This window comes from Malaclemys terrapin, chromosome 1, assembly GCF_027887155.1.
Source record: "Malaclemys terrapin pileata isolate rMalTer1 chromosome 1, rMalTer1.hap1, whole genome shotgun sequence".
NCBI classification, from domain to species: domain Eukaryota; kingdom Metazoa; phylum Chordata; order Testudines; family Emydidae; genus Malaclemys; species Malaclemys terrapin.
The window spans coordinates 122,286,348-122,311,097 of NC_071505.1; the positions used below are offsets into that span (position 1 = coordinate 122,286,348).

Sequence of the window (24,750 nt, forward strand, 5' to 3'; positions counted from 1 at the left end):
TGCCTCCCCCTGGAGTATCTCCACAAGTGTGGGGGAAGCCGGTCTACCATCACAGTCTGCAGTTGGACCAGGGTACATTACTGCGGTCCTGCTGTTACTAGCCCCGTAATGTTTTGACCTGGGGCCAAGTCATTCCTCAGAGTTCACTGGACAGGATTTCCTGCCATTCAGCAAGTGAAGGTATTTGATCTGCCCAGACCATTCTACTAGGCAGTTTATTTTACCCTCTTCTGATTTACATAGTGTGGCAGAGCTCTGGCTTTGCCTCGGGCGGTCCTGCACTTCTAGGCGGGTAGGGCTTGCCTCAGAGGTTTGCTGTGACCCTCAGTGTAGCTTCTCTCCCCTCCTAGAGGCAAGGGTTACAGCTTACTGATTCACCTTCATGATAGGCATCTTACACGAAACCCATTGACTGGCCACTTCAGTCCCAGTCTTCCTTCTCAGGGAGTGTTTTTGTAGGGGTTGGGGGGAATCTGGGCCTGCCCTCTTTGCCGGGTTCCAGCCCAGGGACCCTAATGGCACCGCAATGGGTAGTTTTTCTATACTACCGGAGCTATAGCCCTTCCCTGGGCTACTTCCCCAAATGGCCCCTCCTAGCACCCTCCTTGGTACCTGACCATACTTGTCCTCCCAGCTCTTTCACCGCGCACCTTCTTTCTCCCAGTCTTCCCACAACACACCTCCTTACTCCCAGCTCCTACCAGCTGGCCTCTCTGAAGGGGCTTCCTTTTAAACTAGTCCCAGCAGGTTCTAAATGGGCTTCAGGTGATCTGATTAGCCTGTTTCCCTTAATTGCTTCTAATCAGTTCTTAATTGTTTCCAGGTGTCTTATGGAATCTGCCTGACTTAACTGCTTCTACCTCCTTCCTGACTGCTATGGGGCAGCCCCTGCCTTGGTCACTCAGGGAAGAAAAAACTATTCATCCAGTGTCCAGTATGTTTTCCTTCTACCAGACTCCTGCACCCAACCAGTCTGGGTCTGTCACAATAGGCAGATGGAAACTCTTCAGGAATTTGAAGCACCCAGTTCTACCTATTGCATGTAGCAGCATCTAATAAATCCCAACAAAGCAGTGCACCTTTGCCTCAGAATTGAAGTGTTGCTGAAGTAGCCAGATTTGGGGGGCAGGGTGGTGGAGACAGATAGCTATGGTATCTGAGTAAAGAGAACAACAGCTAACAGGAACTGGCAGTGCTGTGAGAAGCAACGTGTTGTTTTCAGCGCTGCCTTCTTGCCAAAAAAATGTATCATTGGTAACAGTTGGCTTCAGTTCTCTTTTAAACTTTCCATTCTGAAGAAATCATTTTAGTCAGTAACACTCGATGGGACTCCTCATTACTATGGCTGGCTAGAAAACAACAATTTCGTTTTGCAGAAATTTTTGAAATCTTTAAAGAGAGAGTGAAAGACACCACCCAGGCCCCAAAGTGGCCAATAGCCCAGTGATTAGGGCACTCACCCGGGATGGAGAAGACCCACGGTCAGCTTCCACCTCAGCCTGATTTGGAGCAGGGACCCGCCCTAGTCAGCAGGCCATTTTCAGTTTCTCCTGTTGGATCTATTCCACTTTGTACAAATAATTACATATCCACTGGGCCAGAAAAAGTGACTTTATAGGCTGGTGATTAAGGCCTGGTCTACGCAAGGAGTGGGGGGGGGGGGAAGAAGGGGAATTATCCAAGATCTAAGTTACGTTGTCTTCACTGTGGTAAGTCGACAGCTGACGCTCTCCCGTCAACTCAGTCTCTCACCCTGGTGGAATACCGGAGTCGACGGGAGAGCACTCGGTGGTCGATTTATCGGGTCTAGACTAGATGCGATTGATCCAGCGGGGGCGATTTATCGCGGCCGGTCAATCCAGCGGGTAATGTAGACAAGTCCAAAGACAGCTTTCAGAGATCTTATGCTCACATCTGTACTATAAGATGAAATGAGTAAACCATCGCAGAAATGGAGCAAAATTAACTCACCCAAATTCTTCAGTCTAGAAAGGAACCAGTCAGAACTGGACAATCAGGCCTTAGTGTTTCCCCATTTTTCCCAGAAGCATTTGATATTGTTGAGAAATAGGCAAGTTGTTAGAGCTGAGTGAATACAAAGCCAAAAGACAGAAATAAAAAAGGTTGGTTTGGATCAACTGCAGCTTAGATTTTTCCCCTGGCTGAAATAAAAACAAAAGATTTCATTCGGGTTGAGCAAAATGACATTTTCCAAGTGAAATTTGATTAGAACTCACATTTGGGGAGCAGAACCATTTCTTTCCAGACAAAAATGTCAAAAAGGGCTATTTTGATTGTTTTTTTAACCCCCCCCCCACCCCTCATTTTTTTTATTTGGCTGAAGCTATTTGCCAAATGTGACCCAAATTCACCAATGCATTTTGGAGCAACCAAAAAAAAACCTTTTTTGGGGGGTGAATTTATTATTTGCTGAAAAATTGTCACTCAGCCATAGCAAGGGTCATATTTTCCACAGTATTAGGTATCAGGCCTACAGGTGGTGGAAACTGACCACACATGAGCATGACGTGAAGTGCAATCTGCTAGACAAAACTCATTAAAATGTGTCAAGCCTACTGTGAACCCAGCAAAAATGTCACTTGGGGAGGACAGCTTTCCTTTACAATAAACTAACGGCTAGGGGAGACTGTTGACCATTATAATTCTGACCTACTTTGTATAGCCAAACCCTATGAATCTGAACAGTTAACAAAAGGAATCATTTGGGACAAAATTAGATCAGAGAAAGGTTGCTTGCCATTACAAATTTGAAAAACTAAACATACTACTGCTCTTTTTTTCCTTTGGGGCCTGATCCAAGCACCTTGAAGTCAATGGGAGTCTGTCCTCTATTTTGTTGTATTGCAGGCAGAAGACAGTGAGAGACAATAAACATGGTACTCCACAAATGTAGTTTTTACAACGTCATTATTCAGAGTACAAGCACACTGACAGTGTCCAGCAAAACTACATAACAATCAAAGGCAGAAAGTGAAAAAATTACCGTAGTCACCTAAACAATAGGGGGAACGTAGTTAAGTTGATACAAGTCTCTAAAGGTTAGAGTAGCCCCTCCACTTTCATCCCGTTTTGTACATTTGAAATCGTTAGCTGCTAGTCTAAAATGATGGTGCTTGCATGTGTCTCCTGGCAACTTTTACATTTTGATCACAAGCTTTATTACCTGCAATCTTCTCTTCCCCTGCACCACACAATTAGTCCCGTGAACAACAACTTTTGTATTTCATACTGCATTAACTTATGTTTTTCACTGGTGCATTATGAAACATTCACAAGGAATCATCATCATGACAGGTAATCTCTGATGCATACAGTTCTGCTTATAACAGCATCAGTAATAATGACAAGCAAAAGCTAATCATGTACAATTAGAGAACTGCAAACACATTTAAAAAAAAAATCTATGGGAATTTATCAGCATGATTTTCTGAATGGCAGGAACACAGTGTTTGACAAATAAAGGCAGGTTTACAGACTATAGCCTACAGCAGGGTTTCTCAATCAGTGGGTCAGGACTCAAAATTGGGTTGCCAAAATGTTTCGAAGGGTCATGTGGCAACTCCTTGTGGCTCCTATCCCATGGGGCTGGCTGGACTCGCCTCCCTGCTCCAGAAACTGCAACCTCTGGGGTCCCAGCACCACTCAGGTTTAGCCCGGCTGTCATGATGATGGAAGTCCAGGTAGGACAAATTTGAGTGAGCGGCATTGCAACTCCATGAGCCAGGTCACAACTCCACTCACACAAATTTGATCAAGTCAGGGGGGCGGGGCCAAACCTGAGCGACACTGCAACCCCAGAGGCTGCAACACTTAGAGTAGGGTTACCATATTTTCAGCCTCCAAAAGGAGGACAGTCCACAGCCCCCGACCCCGCCCCAGCCCCGCCCACGCCCCAACCCCGCCCCTTCCCCAAAGTCCCCGCCCCAACTCCGCCCCCTCCCCTGCTTCCCGCGAACATTTGATTCGCGGGAAGCCTGAAGCAGGTAAGGGAGGTGTGGGGGGAGGAGGCGCGGCCCAGTCTGGCCCTCCCGGCCTCTCCAGCTTGGGTCACTCGGGCCCTGGGGTGCTGGCCCCGGGCACCCCCGGCCCGCCCAGCACTGCTGGGCCCCCGGCCCGCTCGGCCCCGCCGGCCCCCGGCCCAGCCCCTCCGGTCCCGATTTTCCCGGACATGTCCGGCTTTTTGGGATTTCCCCCCGGACGGGGATTTGGAGCCCAAAAAGCCGGACATGTCCGGGAAAATCCGGATGTATGGTAACCCTAACTTAGAGTGGAGAGCCAGCCCCACAGCACGGGAGCTGCAGGAGCCACCACTGTGTGAGGAGTGCCAAGCAGGACTCCATAAATTAAACCTATGGGGGGGGTGGGGAGAGAGAAAGAGAGGGTAATTTCAGTTCCACACAGGGCCAGGAGATTTTTCTCCTTCCGCTAGATGGAGGAGTCAGCCCCACAGGTTCTCAGTGTCCATATCAAAATGGCACTGGAAACAATCCCAACAAGACTCAGTGACCCAAAATCTAGCAAAGAACATGTGATGAGAGGACAATCCCTTCCTCACAGCGTTTAAGTGAGAATTAGCAATATGGCACAGAGGTTGATTCTGATCCATTGCGCGCTCTCTCTCTCTCTCACACACACACACACACACACACACACCATCCAAATTCACAGTCTACACTACAGAGTTTTGTCAACAAAAAGGCAGCTTTTGTCAAACAAAACAGTAAAGGTGTACACACTGCGATATGACTTTTGGCGGCAAACATGCCCTGTTTCAGCAACAAAATAAAACCACCCTGACGAGAGATATAAGGCTTTTTGTGCAAAATTTTCATTGACAAAATGCCAGTGTAGACACGGCGCTTGATTTTTTCACTTTAATTGGCCTCCAGGAGGTGTCCCACAATGTCCATCCTGACCACTCTGGTCAGCAGTTTGAACTCCACTGCCCCACAGCCAGGTAACAACCATCTGCCCCTCCCCCTTAGAAGCCCTGGGAATTTTTGAAATTCCATTTCCTGTTGGCTCAGCGTGGAGAGGTCTCATTGTATCTTCCCAGGTGACCATGGCGGCTTATCGCAGCAAATGCTCTCCCGCTTGGACCACTGCGGAGCTGCTGGATCTGCTTGGTATATGGGGAGAGGAGGCCGTGCAGTCCCAGCTACACTAGAGTCATAGGAATTTTGATACCTACGGGCAGATTTCTCAAGGCTTGTGCGAAAAGGGCTATGTTCGGGACATGCTGCAGTGCAGAGTGAAGATAAAGGAGCTGAGGCAGGTGCACCATAAAGCAAGGCAGGCAAATAGTCGCTCTGGTGCTGCACCCAAGACTGCCAGTTCTAGCCTCAGTGGCAACCCCACCTCCATCACCAAAAGCCCTGTGGATACATTGGCGAGCCTGGAGGCGGTGGAAAGAGGACCTAACCTGGAGGATGAAGTCATTGATGAAGAGGTGGAGTTAGATGACAAATGTGGAGCTCCTAGCGGGGTCACCCAATGGGGAAGGCAGCCAGGAACTGTTCACCACTCCAGGAGTGTCTAGCAAGAAGCAGGAGAGGAGACGCCAGGAGAGGAGACGCTGTGGTTTGTGTAGTGCAGAGGTGGGTTCAGAATATAGATATATACAAGTCTGGCCTTGTTTCTGCTTGCTGGACAATCCCCTGTACAGCTAATCAGTACAGCAGAACAGGGTGTTGATGCACAATGCGATCTTACGGGAATCCTCCAGAGAGATCTCTAGGAAAATTTCCTGGAGGTACTCTGCAATCCTCTGCCGAAGGTTCCTTGGTAGAGTTGCTTTGTTCTTACAATGGAGGAAGAAAACTTTCCCACACCATTTAGCAATCACTTGTGCAGGGACCAAAGCAGCACACAGGCAAGCAGCATAGGGACCAGGGCAGAAGCCACAAGTGTGTAGTAGATGTGCCCTTGCTTCCCTGCTTACCCTCAGGAGTGAGGCATCTGCTACAATGACCCCTGCCTGTGGAAAAGTGTTGGAGAATTTTTGAATTTTTCCCCTAGTTGGCTGCAGCGCAACTTTGTTGAATCCTCTCTTCCCCATGTATTGCCCCTCCCCACCCTCAGCCAACACTCACCATGCTTTGGGTGTTCTCCGAGATGTGTACTTGCCAAGGGAGAGTGATTGTTATGTTACCAGAGGTGTATTTTACTGAAATGTTTCAATGCTGTGCACGAATTTAACAACCATGCTTCTGTGCATTGTTCCTTGTGCTTCGGCAAATGTGGCCTTGAGGAACACCCCACGCACCCTGGCTGAGTGTCTCCACCAGATAAGAAAGTGCCCTACACGGAGCAAGAAGACATGTTCCGGGAGGTGCTGCACTTCTCCAATGCAGAGAAAAGGGAACACAAAGAGTGGAGGGAAGCCGAAAGGCAGGACAGAAAAAAGAGTCAGGAGTTTAAGGACTCTATTGAGCGGATGATTAAAGTCATGGAAGAGCAAACGCAGATTCTGAAGTCCTTAATAATGTTGCAGACTGAGCAGATGCGTACCCGCCCTCCCCTGCAGCACATTCAGGACTCTCTTCCATGTCCCTCTCCCAAATTCCGCCTCCACAGTCCTTCCCACTTTCCCCTTCACTCCCTCGGACAACTTTCAAAATGATAGCTGGACCTACACACAGCTCTGAAAGTCTGCCCTTGCCTGGTACCTCCTTTCCCACCAAGCGTCTCTGCGTGCGTGCCTGTTGTTTCTTGTGAAAGAAAAGCAAAGTTTTTGAATGATAACTCATCTTTATTTGTTTCCTACAAAATGAGATAGCAGGCACTACCAATACATACACAGGCAGTTTAATCATTTGATTACTGGAATGGAAGGCCCCAAATTTCACCATTGCTTCCTAGGAAAACTACATGTAACGTAACATTGTAGGACCAATCACAGAGATATACATCACTGGTTCTCATTTTCAAAGTGTTGCTTCAAAGCCGCCCTGATTTGAATTGCCCCCCTCTGTGTCCTTCTAATAGCCCTGGTATCTGGCTGCTCAAAATCAGCAGCCAAGCAGTCTTCCTCAACACTCCATCCCTGAGCAAACCTTTCACCTTTAGATTCACAAAGATTATGCAACATACAACACACAGCTATCACCATGGGAATATTATCCTCACGGAGGTCTAACCTGCCATAAAGACCTCACCAGCACACCTTTAATTTGCCAAAGGCACATTCCACTGTCATCCAGCATCTACTCAGCCTGTTGAACCGCTCCTTACTGCTGTCCACGTTTCCCATGTAAGGTTTCATGAGCTATGACGGTAAGGGGTATGCCGGGTCTCCCAGGATCAATATGGTCATTTCAACATCCCCCACTGTAATCTTCTGGTCTGGAAAGAAAGTCCCTGCTTGTAGATTTCTATACAGGCCGGTGTTCCTGAAGATGCATGCGTCATGCACCTTCCCGGACCACCCTGCATTGAAACGACCACAGTGATCCACAAGCAACACCATGGAGAAGTACCCCTTCCTATTGATGTATTCTGTCAAAGTGGTCTGGTGCCAAAATTGGAACATGTTGTGCCATCTATCGCCCCTCCACGGTTAGGGAAACTAATTTCTGCAAAGCCTTCCACTATTTCACGCACATGTCCCAGAGTCACGGTCCTTGGTAGCAGGATGCAATTAATTGCCCTGCACAATTGTATTAACGCAGCCCCAACGGTCGACTTCCCGACTCCAAATTGATTCGCGACCAACTGGTAGCAGTCTGGAGTTGACAGCTTCCACACAGCGATTGCCACGCATTTCTCTACCGATAGGGCAGCTCTCGTTCTGGTGTCTTTGCACCACAGTGCTGGGGCGAGCGCCGCACAGTTCCAGGAAGGTGGCTTTCTGCATCCAAAAGTTCTGTAGCCACTGCTCGTCATCCCAGACCTGCATGACGATACAATCCCACCATTCAGTGTTTATTTCCCGAGCCCAAAAGCAATGGTCCACTGTCTGCAGCTGTTCCGTGAATGCCATAAGCAATCTAAAGTTGCTCCTATTCACATCACTCAGCATGTCAGGCAACTGGGAGTCTTCGTCAGTTAGGAACTTCGTGATTAACTGCACTGCCATCCATGATGTCTTCATGACAGTTATCAGAGCATAGCAGAGCAATGCGGGATCCACACCTTCTCACAAAGATGCCGGGGTGCACAGCAAACAGGGCCATTGAAAAATGTAGTGAAAAAGCCGGAAGCCCATGGAATGCTGGAACATTGAGCCCAGTCCCAAGATGCGCGGCAATCTGCTCCGCCTTCCCACAAGACCTAGTGGCAGAAGGTGTTGAGCTGGACTGTGGGATAGGTACCCACAGTGTATTGCTCACACTGTTGATAGTACCCCAACTGCGGACATGCTCTGCCGACAGAGGGAGCGAGTGTGAACATGCAATACCAATTTTTATTATAGCGCTTTTTGGAGTGTTGATATAACTTTTTCGACAAAACTGTAGTGTAAACAAGGCCTTAATCTCCTGATGATTTGAGAGAGAACAGCAAAATCTCTATTCTGGAAAGACCACCTCTCCATAACATTTTGGAAGGGTAAGAAAAAGCATCTTCCTTCCTGCCTTTGCTCAATACATCAGCCTCTTACTTTTCTGATCTTTTAAAAGAAAACCACCAAGATATATTGAAAACAGGGCAGTGAACTGCAAGCCAGATCCTCAATTGATCTGCAGACAGTGTATGCCAGCTGAGGATTTGTTTCTAAAACAGGGTTTTTACCAAGTCCGCGCTGGCATAACTGCAGTGTGAATTTGAGAGGAATTATAGCTATGCTAGTGACGAGCAAACCAGAATGGTTCAGTTGTTCCTGATAAGCAATATGTCTGGATTCTTATATGAACCTTTTGCAGACTTTCACCATCTATTTCTCTCCCACAACGGTGAGAAAAACTCTCCCTTTCTCTTTGGTTTCTCATCCCTCCCCCCCACACCCACATACAGTTGGTCTCCTAACTCAATCCCCCACTTAGGACATGATATGGACAGGACATGATGCTGCATGTCTACCTTGAGTGGCCTGGTTACAAGGCTTAGCAGCTACTCTCAATGTCTTTAAGGTACCTGGGGATAGGTTTCTATTTGTATGTATCTCAAATGAAAAACCACATAGCACATAAAACCTTTGGGGAAATAATGCCCCAGGGTTCCCGCTCCCATGGTCTTTTGCTGTTGCTAACTGGTTTCTAGGTTTATAGTACAGCAATAGATCATTACACACCGTCTCCTGCCAGAGCAATCTACAGTCCATTTCTTGCCACCCTTGTAAATATTTCTGTTAGGTTGCTAGATTTCCACATGTCCCAGCTAACAAACAATGCCTTCATTGCTGTTTTTAAATCGGTAGCACACAAGGAAATAATTACTCAGGGGGAGGGATAGCTCAGTGGTTTGAGCATTGGCCTGCTAAACCCAGGGTTGTGAGTTCAATCCTTAAGGGGGCCACTTAGGGATCTGGGGCAAAAATCAGTACTTGGTCCTGCTAGTGAAGGCAGGGGGCTGGACTCGATGACCTTCCAGCTCTATGACATAGAGATATCTCCATATATTATATTATTTACTACCAATATCTCCATTCTGTAGCCCTCGCAAGAGTTGGATTGATTGTTCACTCTGCTTGGTTGGAAGCGGGGAAAAGAGCTCTGGTTCGACAATTTACTGCTCATCTGTTATTTGGCTGAGCTGAGGCTTATGTCATCATATAACGTAATGCACATTGGAAAACAATCCCAACCATACAGACAAAATAATGGGGTCTAAATTAGCCGTTACCACTCAAGAGAGATCTTGGAGTCATCATGGATAGCTCTCTGAAAACACCTACTCAATGTGCAGCAGCAGTCAAAAAAGCTAACAGAATGTTAGGAACCATTAGGAAAGGGAGAGATAATAAGGCAGAAAAATATAGTGCCATTATACAAGTCCATGATACACCCACACCTTGAATACTGCGTGCAGTTCTGGTCACCCCATCTCAAAAAAAAAAAAAGATATATTGAATTGGAAAAAGTACAAAGAAGGTCAACAAAAATGATTAGGGGTATGAAACAGCTTCCATATGAGGAGAGATTAAAAAGACTGGGAAGGTTCACCTTAGAAAAGAGATGACTAAGGGGAAATATGATAGAGGTCTATATAATCATGTTTGGAGTGGAGACAGCAAATAAGGAAGCGTTATTTACCCCTTCACATAATATAAGACCCAGGGGTCACCCAATGAAATTAATAGGCAGCAGTTTAAAAACAAACATAAGGAAGTACTTCTTCACACAATGCAGTCAACCTGTGGAACTCATTGCGAGGGGATATTGTGATGGCTAAAAGTATAACTGGGTTCAAATAAGAATTAGATAAGTTCATGGAGGATACGTCCATCAATGACTATGAGCCAAGATGGTCAGAGATACAACCCAATGTTCTGACTGCCCCTAAATCTCTGACTGCCAGAAGCTGTGAATGGACGACAGGGGATGGATCAATCACTAATTCTGTTCATTCCCTCTGAAGCCAGCCACTGTTGGAAGACAGGATACTGGGCTCACAGGACCATTGGTCTGAACCCTTATGGCCATTTTTATGTTCTGATACATACCTTGATCTAGCCTGATTTCTGTTCTCAGTGTGAAAGACTAAGTCTTGAAAGTGCAAGTGCTGCATGGCCACTGATAGCACTGATTGTGAGCTAGTCCAGAGACAAGAAAATCTTTCACGGTCTGATTTTCTTAAGAGGTCCTCAGTTGAACTAAAACTGGGATAACTGTATATGATTTATATACCTCTCTGCCTATGATGCTCTAAAAAGCAGCTGTCTGCATGACTAAATTTGGTGAATTATTTTTATTCTGGCTGGAGTTGGTAACTGTGGTATTGAACACAGGAACTAAGAGCAGGAGACTCTCCTGTGCTCCTGGCTGGGCAAGGAGACAGATTGGGAACCAGGAAGGAACTGAGATCAGACAAGGAGCCAGTGGGGAAGACTAGCTGGGCAAGGAGACTGGACTAAGAGGTCTGTGTGGGGAGGAGGAGACTGGGATGAGGAGCTTGGAATGGAAGAGTGAATCTCAGATAGGGGTCCTAGTGAAGGAGACTAGGACTGGCTGGGAAAGGGGACTGGGATTAGGAGTCTGTGCAGGGGAGACCTGGGCTGACTAGGTGAGGTCAGCGAGTCTTGTATAAGGAGCCAAAAGGGGATAAGAGGCAGGACAGGGACAGGCTGGATGCAACAGGGCAGGAGTCAAGTGTGGGGCAGGAAACATTGTGCCCAGTAGACTGCACTCACTCCCCCTCTTGCTCCAGCCTGGCTTCTGTTCTTAGTGTGAAAGATTATATGAAGTACAATCGGAGAGTGCTGCTCAGCCACTGACAGCATCGATTGTTTGCTAGTCCAAACACAAGAGATTCTTTCACTGTCTACATTCCCCCTCCAGAGCCTGGAATGGAACCCAAGGGTACCGAGTCTCACAACCCCTCTGATGTCTGCAAATATTTGTGAAGCCCACCTGCAAAGTACTTGTCTCACCCCGCTCTAGAGCTGGTCCATATATACGATTTCATAGATTCATAGATTATAGGACTGGAAGGGACCTCGAGAGGTCATCGAGTCCAGTCCCCTGCCCGCATGGCAGGACCAAATACTGTCTAGACCATCCCTGATAGACATTTATCTAACCTACTCTTAAATATCTCCAGAGACGGAGATTCCACAACCTCCCTAGGCAATTTGTTCCAGTGTTTAACCACCCTGACAGTTAGGAACTTTTTCCTAATGTCCAACCTAGACCTCCCTTGCTGCAGTTTAAACCCATTGTTTCTGGTTCTATCCTTAGAGGCTAAGGTGAACAAGTTCTCTCCCTCCTCCTTATGACACCCTTTTAGATACCTGAAAACTGCTATCATGTCCCCTCTCAGTCTTCTCTTTTCCAAACTAAACAAACCCAGTTCTTTCAGCCTTCCTTCATAGGTCATGTTCTCAAGACCTTTAATCATTCTTGTTGCTCTTCTTTGGACCCTTTCCAATTTCTCCACATCTTTTTTAAAATGCGGTGCCCAGAACTGGACACAATACTCCAGCTGAGGCCTAACCAGAGCAGAGTAGAGCGGAAGAATGACTTCTCGTGTCTTGCTCACAACACACCTGTTAATGCATCCCAGAATCATGTTTGCTTTTTTTGCAACAGCATCACACTGTTGACTCATATTTAGCTTGTGGTCCACTATAACCCCTAGATCCCTTTCTGCCGTACTCCTTCCTAGACAGTCTTTTCCCATTCTGTATGTGTGAAATTGATTTTTCCTTCCTAAGTGGAGCACTTTGCATTTGTCTTTGTTAAACTTCATCCTGTTTACCTCAGCCCATTTCTCCAATTTGTCCAGATCATTTTGAATTATGACCCTGTCCTCCAAAGTAGTTGCAATCCCTCCCAGTTTGGTATCATCCGCAAACTTAATAAGCGTACTTTCTATGCCAATATCTAAGTCGTTGATGAAGATATTGAACAGAGCCGGTCCCAATACAGACCCCTGCGGAACCCCACTCGTTACGCCTTTCCAGCAGGATTGGGAACCATTAATAACAACTCTCTGAGTACGGTTATCCAGCCAGTTATGCACCCACCTTATAGTAGCCCCATCTAATTTGTATTTGCCTAGTTTATCGATAAGAATATCATGCGAGACCGTATCAAATGCCTTACTAAAGTCTAGGTATACCACATCCACCGCTTCACCCTTATCCACAAGGCTCGTTATCCTATCAAAGAAAGCTATCAGATTGGTTTGACATGATTTGTTCTTCACAAATCCATGCTGGCTGTTCCCTATCACCTTACCACCTTCCAAGTGGTTGCAGATGATTTCCTTAATTACTTGCTCCATTATCTTCCCTGGCACAGAAGTTAAACTAACTGGTCTGTAGTTACCTGGGTTGTTTTTATTTCCCTTTTTATAGATGGGCACTATATTTGCCCTTTTCCAGTCTTCTGGAATCTCTCCCGTCTCCCATGACTTTCCAAAGATAATAGCTAGAGGCTCAGATACCTCCTCTATTAGCTCCTTGAGTATTCTAGGATGCATTTCATCAGGCCCAGGTGACTTGCAGGCATCTAACTTTTCTAAGTGATTTTTAACTTGTTCTTTTTTTATTTTATCCGCTAAACCTACCCCCTTCCCATTAGCATTCACTATGTTAGGCATTCCTTCAGACTTCTCGGTGAAGACCGAAATAAAGAAGTCATTAAGCATCTCCGCCATTTCCAAGTTTCCTGTTACTGTTTCTCCCTCTTCACTAAGCAGTGGGCCTACCCTGTCTTTGGTCTTCCTCTTGCTTCTAATGTATTGATAAAAAGTCTTCTTGTTTCCTTTTATTCCCGTAGCTAGTTTGAGCTCATTTTGTGCCTTTGCCTTTCTAATCTTGCCCCTGCATTCCTGTGTTGTTTGCCTATATTCATCCTTTGTAATCTGTCCTAGTTTCCATTTTTTATACGACTCCTTTTTATTTTTTAGATCGTGCAAGATCTCGTGGTTAAGCCAAGGTGGTCTTTTGCCACATTTTCTATCTTTCCTAACCAGCGGAATAGCTTGCTTTTGGGCCCTTAATAGTGTCCCTTTGAAAAACTGCCAACTCTCCTCAGTTGTTTTTCCCCTCAGTCTTGATTCCCATGGGACCTTACCTATCAGCTCTCTGAGCTTCCCAACATCTGCCTTCCTGAAATCCATTGTCTCTATTTTGCTGTTCTCCCTTCTACCCTTCCTTAGAATTGCAAACTCTATGATTTCATGATCACTTTCACCCAGGCTGCCTTCTACTTTCACATTCTCAACGAGTTCCTCCCTATTTGTTAAAATCAAGTCTAGAACAGCTTCCCCCCTAGTAGCTTTTTCAACCTTCTGAAATAAAAAGTTGTCTCCAATGCAGTCCAAGAATTTGTTGGATAGTCTGTGCCCCGCTGTGTTATTTTCCCAACATATATCCGGATAGTTGAAATCCCCCATCACCACCAAATCTTGGGCTTTGGATGATTTTGTTAGTTGCTTGAAAAAAGCCTCATCCACCTCTTCCACCTGGTTAGGTGGCCTGTAGTAGACTCCTAGCATGACATCTCCCTTGTTTTTTGCCCCTTTAAGCCTAACCCAGAGACTCTCAACACTTCCGTCTCCTATGTCCATCTCTACCTCAGTCCAAGTGTGTACATTTTTAATATATAAGGCAACACCTCCTCCCTTTTTCCCCTGTCTATCCTTCCTGAGCAAGCTGTACCCATCCACACCAACATTCCAATCATGTGTATTATCCCACCAAGTTTCAGTGATGCCAACAATGTCATAGTTGTATTTATTTATTAGCACTTCCAGTTCTTCCTGCTTATTCCCCATACTTCTCGCATTTGTATATAGGCATCTAAGATACTGGTTTGATCTTTCCTCCCAGTTTTGTCCTGACTCTCCTTTCTCTCTGCCAATATAGCCCACACTCCCTCTCGTTTCCGACCCATCTCCCCGGTCTCCATGTTCCCCACTTACCTGTGGGCTTTGCTCACCTGTCCCCATCGAACCTAGTTTAAAGCCCTCCTCACTAGGTTAGCCAGTCTGTGTCCGAATAGGGTCTTTCCTCTCCTCGAAAGGTGAACGCCATCTCTGCCTCGCAGTCCTTCCTCGAATAGCATCCCGTGGTCTAGGAAGCCAAAGCCCTCCTGGCGACACCATCTTCGCAGCCAGGCATTCACCTCCATGATGCATCTGTCTCTGCCCGGGCCCCTACCTTTGACAGGAAGAATTGAAGAGAATACCACCTGCGCTCCAAACTCCTTCACCCAAACTCCCAGAGCCCTGTAGTCACTCTTGATCCGCTCAGTGTCACACCGCGCAGTATCATTTGTGCCCACATGGATGAGTAGCATGGGGTAGTAGTCAGAGGGCTGGATAATCCTCGACAATGCCTCCGTAACGTCTCGGATACGGGCCCCCAGCAGGCAGCATACCTCCCGAGATGAAATGTCAGGGCGACAGATGGGCGCCTCCGTCCCCCTCAGCAGAGAGTCTCCGACCGCCACTACCCTACGTTTCCTATTCGCAGTGGTGGCAGCAGACTTTCCAGCCTTAGGGGTACGAGGCTTCTCCTCCTTTACTGTAGGGAGTGATTCCTTCTTTCCTGTGTCAAGAAGAGCATAACGGTTACCTATAACCACGGCAGGAGGGTTCGGAGCAAGGGTGGAGCACTGCCTGCTGCCAGAAGTAACCAGCTGCCAGTGTCCACCCTGAGCCATCTCCTCCTCCACCAGTGGTGTATCAGCAGTCCTGTGTACTGGGACAGCTACCTCAGCTGTCTCCACATGGACACTGTCGAGGAATTGCTCATGGATACGGATGCTCCTCAACCTAGCCACCTCCTCCTGTAGCTCTCCCACCTGCTGCCTGAGAGATTCCACCAGCAGGCACCTCTCACATTGGATGGTCCCCCCAGTCTGGATATCAGTAAGTGGAAATTGCAAGTTACAGTCTTTGCAAAACCACACCAGGATCTGGGTAGAGGCATCCATGCTTAGGCACTCTGTCTGGCTACAGGCACAGGTGGAGGAGACAGTAGCAGTGCTGGCACAGGTGTTGCGGGTCTTCCTAACCATCGTAAGCCTCCCTCTGTCAAACTCCCGTCTGCAGCCCCCTGTCAGCTGAAAGGGTTGTTTAAGCGAAAAGTTATGAATGTAGTTGCTTTATAGGTATTAAGGGGAATCAAGAGAGAACAGATGGAACTGGCAAGGGACCCTCACCCCCTTCCTGCTCCCTTCCAAACTCCCTTGCGAAACTCCCTGTTAGCAGCCCCTGTTCGCAAAGCTCCCTGGTCGCTTGTGCGCTGCTTTATAAAGCCCTGGCCTGTATGAATGCCCCGCCCACTGATGAAGGCTCAGCCACTTACCAGAGACTTCTGACAACTTACTATTGCTTACCAGAGACGATGACAACTTACTATTGCTATCAGTTGCTCCTTTAGCTCAATGGCAGAGCTCGGTGTTGCGGATATAATAGACTCAAGGAGTTCAATCTATTTAGCTTAACAAAGAGAAGTTGAAGGAGCCACTTGATTACAGTTTACAAGTACCTACATTGGGAATAAATACACCTCTATCCCGATATAACGCTGTCCTCAGGAGCCAAAAAATCTTACCGCGTTGTAGGTGAAATCGTGTTATATTGAACTTGCTTTGATCCACCTGAGTGTGCAGCCCCCCCGGAGCACTGCTTTACTGCATTATATCCGAATTCGTGTTATATCGGGTCGCAATATATTGGGCTAGAGGTGTATTTGATAATGGGCTCTTCAGTCTAACAGAGAAAGGTATAACACCATCCAATGGCTGGAGGTTGAAATAAGGTCTACATGTTAACAGTGAGAATAATTAACTATTGGTACAAGTTGTCAAGGATCACAGTAGATTCTCCCCAATGATAATTATTTAATCAAAACTGGATGCTTTTTCTAAAAGATCTGTTCTAGGAATTATTTTGGGGGGAGTTCTGTAGCCTGTTATACAGGCGGTCAGACTAGATGATGACAATGGTTCTTTCTGGCCTTGGTATCTATGAATCATATAATTAAAGACTGTATCCCCACAAAGGGGGCAAATTAAGGTTTCACAGGCACCATTAATTATAGCATTTCTTGACTTTTGAGTGTTTGACTTTACAACACTAACATGTTTTTGTGCGTAATAGGTTTTAGTGTGTGATTATTTTTAGCACAGTACACACAGGCTGGAGTTTTTAAGTGTTCTGTCTGTTTCCTTTTAGTTTTTTTGTTGTTGTTGTTGTTGTTTTTTTAATATATATATACTTTGAAAGTCCAGGCTAACTGCAGGTTTAATTCCCTGCAATCCGAAAGGTAGACTTACCATAAACAGACAATTCATAGCAACACCACCACCACCCACCCAGATATGTATTGCAAAAGCCTGATGTGCTTTAAGAAAAATGAGCTAGGGTAAGGGTTCTGTGGATTATATCAAGGTCTGCATGGAGTCTTTACTGCAGTACCTCTCCTATGAGGCTAGGAGTTCTGCATAAGAAGTAGATTAAAAAATAAAATCAGTATTAAATTGTTAAAGGAATGCAAAATTGTTTAGTTTAGTTATGTACTTTGGCATTTGAGAGAGATTTATTTTCCCCATTTCTAGCTTTCCTTATGAAAAAGTCCTGTAGGATTTAAACAGGAAGGAAACTCAAGGGTTTTATCAAACTGTACACTACAAGTCTGTCGAATTTACCAGAGAGTTGTATAGTTCTGCTACAGAGGTAGGATGCTTTAACAAGTCTATTGAATTTAATAGAGAATAACTTTTCTATATTGCCTTCCCATTAGGGTTTTCTTCAACACCCATCCTCAAATCAGCTCACCATTTTATTTTATTTTTCTGCATTTATGTTTTAGTATTTCCAAAGCTGACAGTTTGACAGGCCTGAAGTCTTATGTTTTTTTCACAAAAGAGATAATACAAAAACTTGCCCACACTCCCTCACGAATATATCTGGACCACCTCAAAGTGACTGGGTGCACCTAACCAATCCTTGAGACTATCAGCTGGGTAAACCTACTAATTTCTTTTTCTATGTGTGGAACAAATGGCTGCCTGTGTGCATATTTAAAATGGAGCAGCATAGTCTCTACCTTCTCCTATTTCTTCCTGCCCACACTCTGTTTCCTCCTTTTCTTTAATCTCTATTACACAAGCATACAGAATGAGGAAAGAGATTTTATCTGCACTAGAAAGTTGTACTAGTTTCACTATGCATAGTCTTGGAAGGATTTGAGTTTTATTCACTGTCCACACACAAATGATGAAAACACTTTCCATTGACACATCTCAACATTTACAGAGAAGCAAAGAAAAACGCTACTTGAGAACTTAGTTTGATTTAAGGTTATTTATTCTGTATATTTTGACATGAAATTGACAATTTGAGTTTTAATGGTTATAAACAAACAGAGGTGAAAGTAAGCCAGTACGCGCCAGTACGCCATGCCGGGCCAGCTTCCCCAGGTGGCAATTTGAAGGGCCTGGGGCTCCCAGTAGCAGCTGGAGCCCCGGGCCCTTTAAATTGCCCCCCAAGCCTCACTGACGGAGCCCCGGGATAGTGGCAGTGGACGGGACCCACGGGGCTCCCTCGGCAATTTAAAGGGCCCGGGGCGCCGCTGCAGTAGTGACGGCTGGGAGCCCCTGGCCCTTTAAATCACCGCCCAAGCCCCTGGCCTCCGCTGCTACCCTGGGGCTCCGGCCGCAGGGCTCAGGCGGCGATTTAAAGCAACGGCCACAGCCCCGGGCCCTTTAAATGGCCCCCGGGCCCAGGGGTTCCCAGCCACCTCTGCAGCTGGTAGCTCCAGCAGTGATTTAAAGGGCCCGGGGCTCCCAGCCCCCCACTACTGCAGCCGGAGCCAGAGGCCCTTTAAATCTCGATTTAAAGGGCCCGGGGCTCTAAAGGTCCTGCCCCTTCTGGTTGAGGCCACGCCCCCTGCTCAGGACTCCGGTGTACCGGTAAGTCCTTTAAGTTACTTTCACCCTGGTTATAAAGCTTTAACTTTTTAAATCTCAATGTCTATTTCCATTAAATAATTGTCTGCACCCCCCGAACTTCCTGCAACTGTGAAAATTTTAAAATGTTTAAAAAAAAAATGTAATGCTTAAACCCTACAATTTTACACAACTGTGAAAATTAAATAGTTAAAAATAAACAATGCTTAAAACCAAAACAGTATTAGCTGTCAAAATTATACAAAAATTAAAAATTAAATTCTGCCAAGCCCAACTATATGGTAAAGTAATACAACCCCACTAGAATGGATGAAGTTATATCAGTATAAAGGTGCTTTGTAGAGATTACTTATTCCCCTTCCTGCATGGGAATAGTTTACTGATACCAGCATAACTGCATCTACACTAGGAGTTGTATCAGTATAACCATATTAGTTTTAAAAAAAAAAATCACAACCAACACATTTATACCAATATAGCTTTCGAGTGCAGAGCAGGCCTTAACCTTTGTCTACAAAGGGGAAATGTGTTACCTCACAAGTTTTGATTAACCCACTGTTAAACACCACCTTAGCACCTAGTGCTAACAAAGACAGTCATGTTTAAAAAACATTAACTGTTTGAGGTTAACCAGTTGGGGGCCCATGAGCTATGTTTTCTTGGTAACTAATAGCCCATCTCTGTGCAATGGTCATTTAGAAGCAGATATATGAACTATGGAAATTCCCTTAGAAAAATAAAATAGAGGCCATACATAGTTCCCCTTAATCTACATACTTTACTATATCATGCAGATTGCTGGCAGTTTGTTGATGTGGGAAAAAAATCCATTGACTTTGTTTCATACATGACTGATCAACGTCATACTTAGTCCAATATCTGTTATGGAACAACTCCACTATTTATCATGGGCCAGATTGTATCCAGGCCATGCATGAGTGTAACACGCGCATATACCCCTGCTCAGCTTCTGCATCGCAGCTCAGGCACTTAGGAGAAAACAGTAGCTACACGCCCAGTACTTGCCCCCAAACATAAGACCAGGGAATGGATATGGCAGAAACTCCTTTGAAGTTTCCAGTGAAAGGAGTTGGATGTACCTCCTGGGGCAGCATAACACCACACTGCCTCATACCCAGGGGCTAGAAACAGAGACTATCACTATCATACCAAGGCAGCATTCCAATTCTGACTGAAATCTGGCATGTCTGCTGCCATAGGATCTAGGGTGGTGGTACATCTCATACAAGGTAAACCAGGTCACTACTTGAATTGGAGTCCTGAAGGACAACCTTGCCAAGTAATATTGTAGATCCAAGAAATAGCACCCTCCTTTCAGCGTCAGTACATATCCAATGACCATGGTTCTAGAAAGAAATATGCTGAACGAGGAGTTTCAGATTTTAAGTTCTTCCTCACTTTTTGTGGTCTTTTAAGATCCCTCATTACTTTGGTCAATAAAAAGAATGTTGGCCATGGTGTCTTGGCTAAATTCCAAATGGGATGATAATATTCTTTGTCTTCCTAATTTCCCTCTGCAGTTTCAGTCAGATATACCATAGTATTTTTCTTCATTTCTTGCCCTAAATTGTATGATTTTACTGTGTCTTCAATAGCAGAGGTCAATTCACCCCAGACTTGGCTGTATATTGTTGTTGATTATCTTTTGTAATGAAATATAGGGTGTATTTATGTAACTCTTCTGCCAGGTGGAGCCACCAGCAACAAGGGCCGGGTTCAGTAATACAACACAAAACTGGCTCCAGCCCCCACCCAGTAGCCTTGGAAAATTACACACCTCCCCTGGGCATCTCTGAGAGGCAATACTTCCCCTCTCACAAGCACAGAGTCTGAGTGTAGAAAAGAAACTTTTAATAAAAGAAGGGAAGTAACAGTGTTAATTTGGGAACACACCACAAACAGGATTCATAAACATAAACCATGAGCAAAAGACTACCACCACCCCCGTAAGTTGGGCAGTGTCTGTTTACCCTCAGGTTCTAAAGCCCAGGAATCCAAAAGTCCCTTTAATGTGCCCGTCCCTTCTCTGCACCCCACTCAGTTGCTGTCCTGGGTCAGTGCATACCCAGAGTTCAGAGGTGCATCTGCAGAGTTCACCTCCCGCCCTGAGTGGAGGCAAGGAGGCACCTCACTTGTTCTGCAGCCTCTCATTTGTAACACTGACAGACCCTAGTTGTTGGCGGGCGGAATTGAACCTGGGATGTGGATAGGGGTCAGGGCAGTTAGGGAACTGGGAGCAGGGGGGTTGGAGGTCCCAGGGGGCCTGTGGGGGACAGGGATGTGGATAGGGGTCAGGGCAGTCAGGGAACTGGGAGCAGGAGGGTTGGATGAGGGTGGGGGTCGGGGGGCGGTTAGGGGCAGGGGGTCCCAGGGGAGGGCAATTAGAGGACAAGGAGCAGGGGGGTTGGATGGGTGAGGAGTTCTGAGGGGGGGCAGTCAGGGGGCGGGAAATGGGAGAGGGCAGATGGGGGAGGGAGGTAGGCTGTTTGGGGAGGCACAACCTTGCCTACCCATCCCTCCATACTATTTCACACCTCAATGTGGCCCTCGGGCCAAAAAGTTTGCCCACCCCGATCTAGGACCAGACTCGGTCACTCTTATTGGATAGTTCCTTATAGCTTGGGTAGTCCCACCAAAATCAGTGGGGATGCTCATAGAATAGCGTAATACTCGCTGTGATCCCAGACTTTTGGTGACTAAACCAAACCCCAATTCCAAACCTTAAAAGATTGTAAAATTACAGTCTATCTGCTCAGAATGAGTGGGGAATGTAGTTGTATGCCTCAGGAGCAGAAATGACTCAGTCCTCTCTCTCTCTCTGGTTGCACTGCAAAGTGGGTTGGAAATTACTTCACCCTTTTAGATGGAGGAGCTCCTGATCAGATCACTGGCAGGGAATTAGGTGGGTTGGAGCCAGGACTTCTCCCATTTCCTGTCTCACCATCCACTCCCTCCAGGCAAGAATGTAAATGAATCTACTCACCCCTAGGTGCGCCCTCGAGGTCAGGTGTGGTGTAGCAGCTCCTCACCGGGCTAGCACCCCCTGTCAACAGTTGCTCTAGTGCTGTGGCAGCTTCTCTGCCTGGTAACTCATCCCATGACTTACCCCTCCAGCCAGGTCACAGTTCTTCCCAACTAAAGGTGCAAAACTATCTTAATACAACAGAAGCTCCTGCGCTCTCTGGGGCTATTCCTCATCCTCTTCCCTGCTTTTAGTCAGGGTCTCTCCCAGGCCTCCCTGCCAAGAGACTTTTCCCCTGCCAATTTAGGGCCCTACAGGAACCTTCTTGCTCCCTACAGCCTGAACAGCTATAGTAATGGTGATTCCCTTTCCTTTCTTTTGCTGGACTGGACTGGGCTTTCCCACCAGCACTTTCTGTACATCCTACTTTTACAGTAATCTCCCTAGGTGTTTCGCCCAGCTGGCTTTATCACTACTTAGGCCTGGCTTCTTTTACACAGGAATCACCTAATTCCTCTCAGGTGGGGCCCATTCTGTAGTGAGGTTGGCTTAGCCTCAGGCTCTCCAGCCCACAGGCAAGCCATCCTGTTACAGAGAGTATCCAGCTGACATGCCAGGTCTCACTGTCACAGCTAGTGCCAGAGCATAAACAGGGGCTTACTCCTCTGAACTATTTGCAGGTACTGGGACAGGTGGAATTAGCCTGCCCAAAGCTAGAGGTCCGCCCCTGCAACTGAGGGGGAGGAGCCACTGGACCCAGGCCACAAGTTAGTACTGGAGACAACAAATGAAACAAGGATGGGAGTGAATGTTAAAGGTGAAAAATAAGATATCCAGAGGGGAACACTGAGCAGAGAACCCACGAGCAGCACTCACTGATCCTCACAGGTGTCTAAGGAGCCAGCGGACACTGCCCAAAGAAACCCTGCCCAGCGACATGATCGGATGAGAGCCCAGAAATAGGCCCCACAGTTGCAGAGCACCCTCTGCCCCCATCCAGCTTCCTCCTCATGGTAAGATGAACGGCCATTTGTGACGGGTATAATAGGACAGGGAAGGGTTGGACCTGCTGCTGGACATCTGGACCGTGGTGGCCATTCCCCTTCCTTGAGACCCCGCCTGCCTCTGCTGCTCCTTCCTGCTGATGCTGCTCACCGCATCCCTCCTCCTCAGGGAATGCGGCGAGCCAGCAGTGGCCAGGAGGGTCTGGAGAGGGAGTGAGTCTGCGGCAGCTCGGCTGTGCACTGGTGCTGGCCTGGTGTGGCCGGCAGCGGGGGGGGGGGGGGGGGGAGCCTAGCAGCTCCACCCAGCATGGCCAGGGCCCACCCAACAGTTCAGGGGGGTGGCGGTGGCTCCGCACGGTGTGGCCAGGACTGGACTGGCAGTCGGGGTGGGGGCACGGTCCGTCGGGGCTGTGGTAGGCAGACTGGAACTCCTTCAGTTGTGGGGGGAAGGGTCCTCAGGACTTCTCCGGTTACAGAGTGGGGGGCGGTTCGTGGCTCCGGCACATAAGGGGACGGAACCTCGGGTGGAAGGGGCGCAGCCAGCGGGCTAGCCTCCCCAAAGCGAGGGTTCACCCATCACCCATATGAACAGTCATCTTGGGGGAGATTGATGAGGAGGGCTGTCATAACTATAAAGGGAAGGGTAACAGCTCTCCTGTGTACAGTACTATAAAATCCCTCCTGGCCAGAGACTCCAAAATCCCTTTACCTGTAAAGGGTTAAGAAGCTCGGGTAACCTGGCTGACACCTGACCCAAAGGACCAATATGGGGACAAGATACTTTCAAATCTTGGGGGGGGGGGGGGGGGGGGGGGGGGGGGGAGGGAAGGCTTTTGTTTGTGCTCTTTGTTTGGGAGTTCGTTCGCTCTTGGGACTGAGAGGGACCAGACATCAATCCAGGTTCTCCCCATCTTTCTAAACAAGTCTCTCATATTTCAAACTTGTAAGTAAAAAGCCAGGCAAGGCGTCTTAGTTTTACTTTGTTTTCTCAACTTGTAAATGTACCTTTTACTAGAGTGTTTATCTTTGTTTGCGATACTTTGAACCTGAGGCTAGAGGGAGGTCCTCTGAGCTCTTTAAGTTTGATTACCCTGTAAAGTTATTTTCCATACTGATTTTACAGAGATGATTTTTACCTTTTTCTTTAATTAAAAGCCTTCTTTTTAAGAACCTGATTGATTTTTCCTTGTTTTTAAATCTAAGGGGGTTGGATCTGTATTCACCAGGAGTTGGTGAAAGGAAGGAGGGGGGATGTTAATTTTTCCTTGTTTTTAAATCTAAGGGGGTTGGATCTGTATTCACCAGGAGTTGGTGAAAGGAAGGAGGGGGGATGTTAATTTCTCCTTGTTTTAAGATCCAAGGGGTTTGGATCTGTATTCACCAGGGAATTGGTGAAGGTCTCTCAAGGCTACCCAGGGAAGGGATTTAGCTTTGGGATGGTGGCAGCGGACCAGATCTAAGCTGGTAGTTAAGCTTAGAAGTTTTCATGCAGGCCCCCACGTTTGTACCCTAAAGTTCAAAGTGGGGATACAGCCTTGACAAGGCCCACAGATGGGTTGTGCATAAATGAGGAGGTGTGGCGAAGAAGTACAGCAAGAACCTCATAAAGAGGAGGAGGAGGTGGCGGCGGCGGCGGCAGAAGAGGGGCTGCAACCCGACGCACCCTATGTAGATATGTGCCAGGGTCTCCCTCTCGCTGCAGAAGGAACAGGTGTCAGGGGAGTTAATGTCTCTGCTTACAGCTCCATGGAGGAGCTGCCAAACTAATATCCCTGGCAGGACATGTAACCAGAGTGGAGTACAGATTGGCGCAGTGGGGTTCCTCACCCTCTTTAGGTGCCAGCAGGTCCCACCACTTGATGTCGGGGCAGGACATAAGGGCGAGGAAATGGATGGTATGAAGTACAAGTGTGTAAGATGCTTTTTGGGCCTGGTTGGGAGATAGATGGGCAGGATGTCATGCAGCTGACTCAGGTTGGGCATGTCGGGGTGGCTTGTGGGGCAAGGGCCCAATGACAAGTTCCAGAGGCCCAGGGAGCACTCTCCTGCCTGGCCCACTCGAGGAAAGTGAAAGAAGTAAAAGGCAAGGCTGCCCTCACCTCTGGAGAGCACAACAAGGAACACAGAGAGCAGGCAACCCGATGTGCTGGCCGAGTGCCGCAAGGTCCGCCAGTCCCTCTGATCATAATCCAGGAGGTGTCTGGCACACCAAGGGGGA

General features: G+C 47.1%; 1 protein-coding gene across 8 annotated transcripts in view; it reads right to left on the reverse strand.

Moving 5' to 3' along the window:
* A4GALT (alpha 1,4-galactosyltransferase (P blood group)) overlaps window positions 1–24,750 on the reverse strand; it is a 111,392-nt gene that overhangs the window by 6,337 nt on the left and 80,305 nt on the right. For 3 of the 8 annotated variants that reach the window (XM_054037492.1, XM_054037482.1, XM_054037474.1), the window contains one exon: window positions 1,972–2,162. The exons of 3 other annotated variants lie outside the window; for them this stretch is intronic. The gene's annotated coding sequence lies outside the window, so the exon portion shown is untranslated. The remainder of the gene's footprint in view (window positions 1–1,971; window positions 2,163–24,750) is intronic. 2 more of the 8 variants (XM_054037507.1, XM_054037500.1) reach the window with 1 other exon arrangement.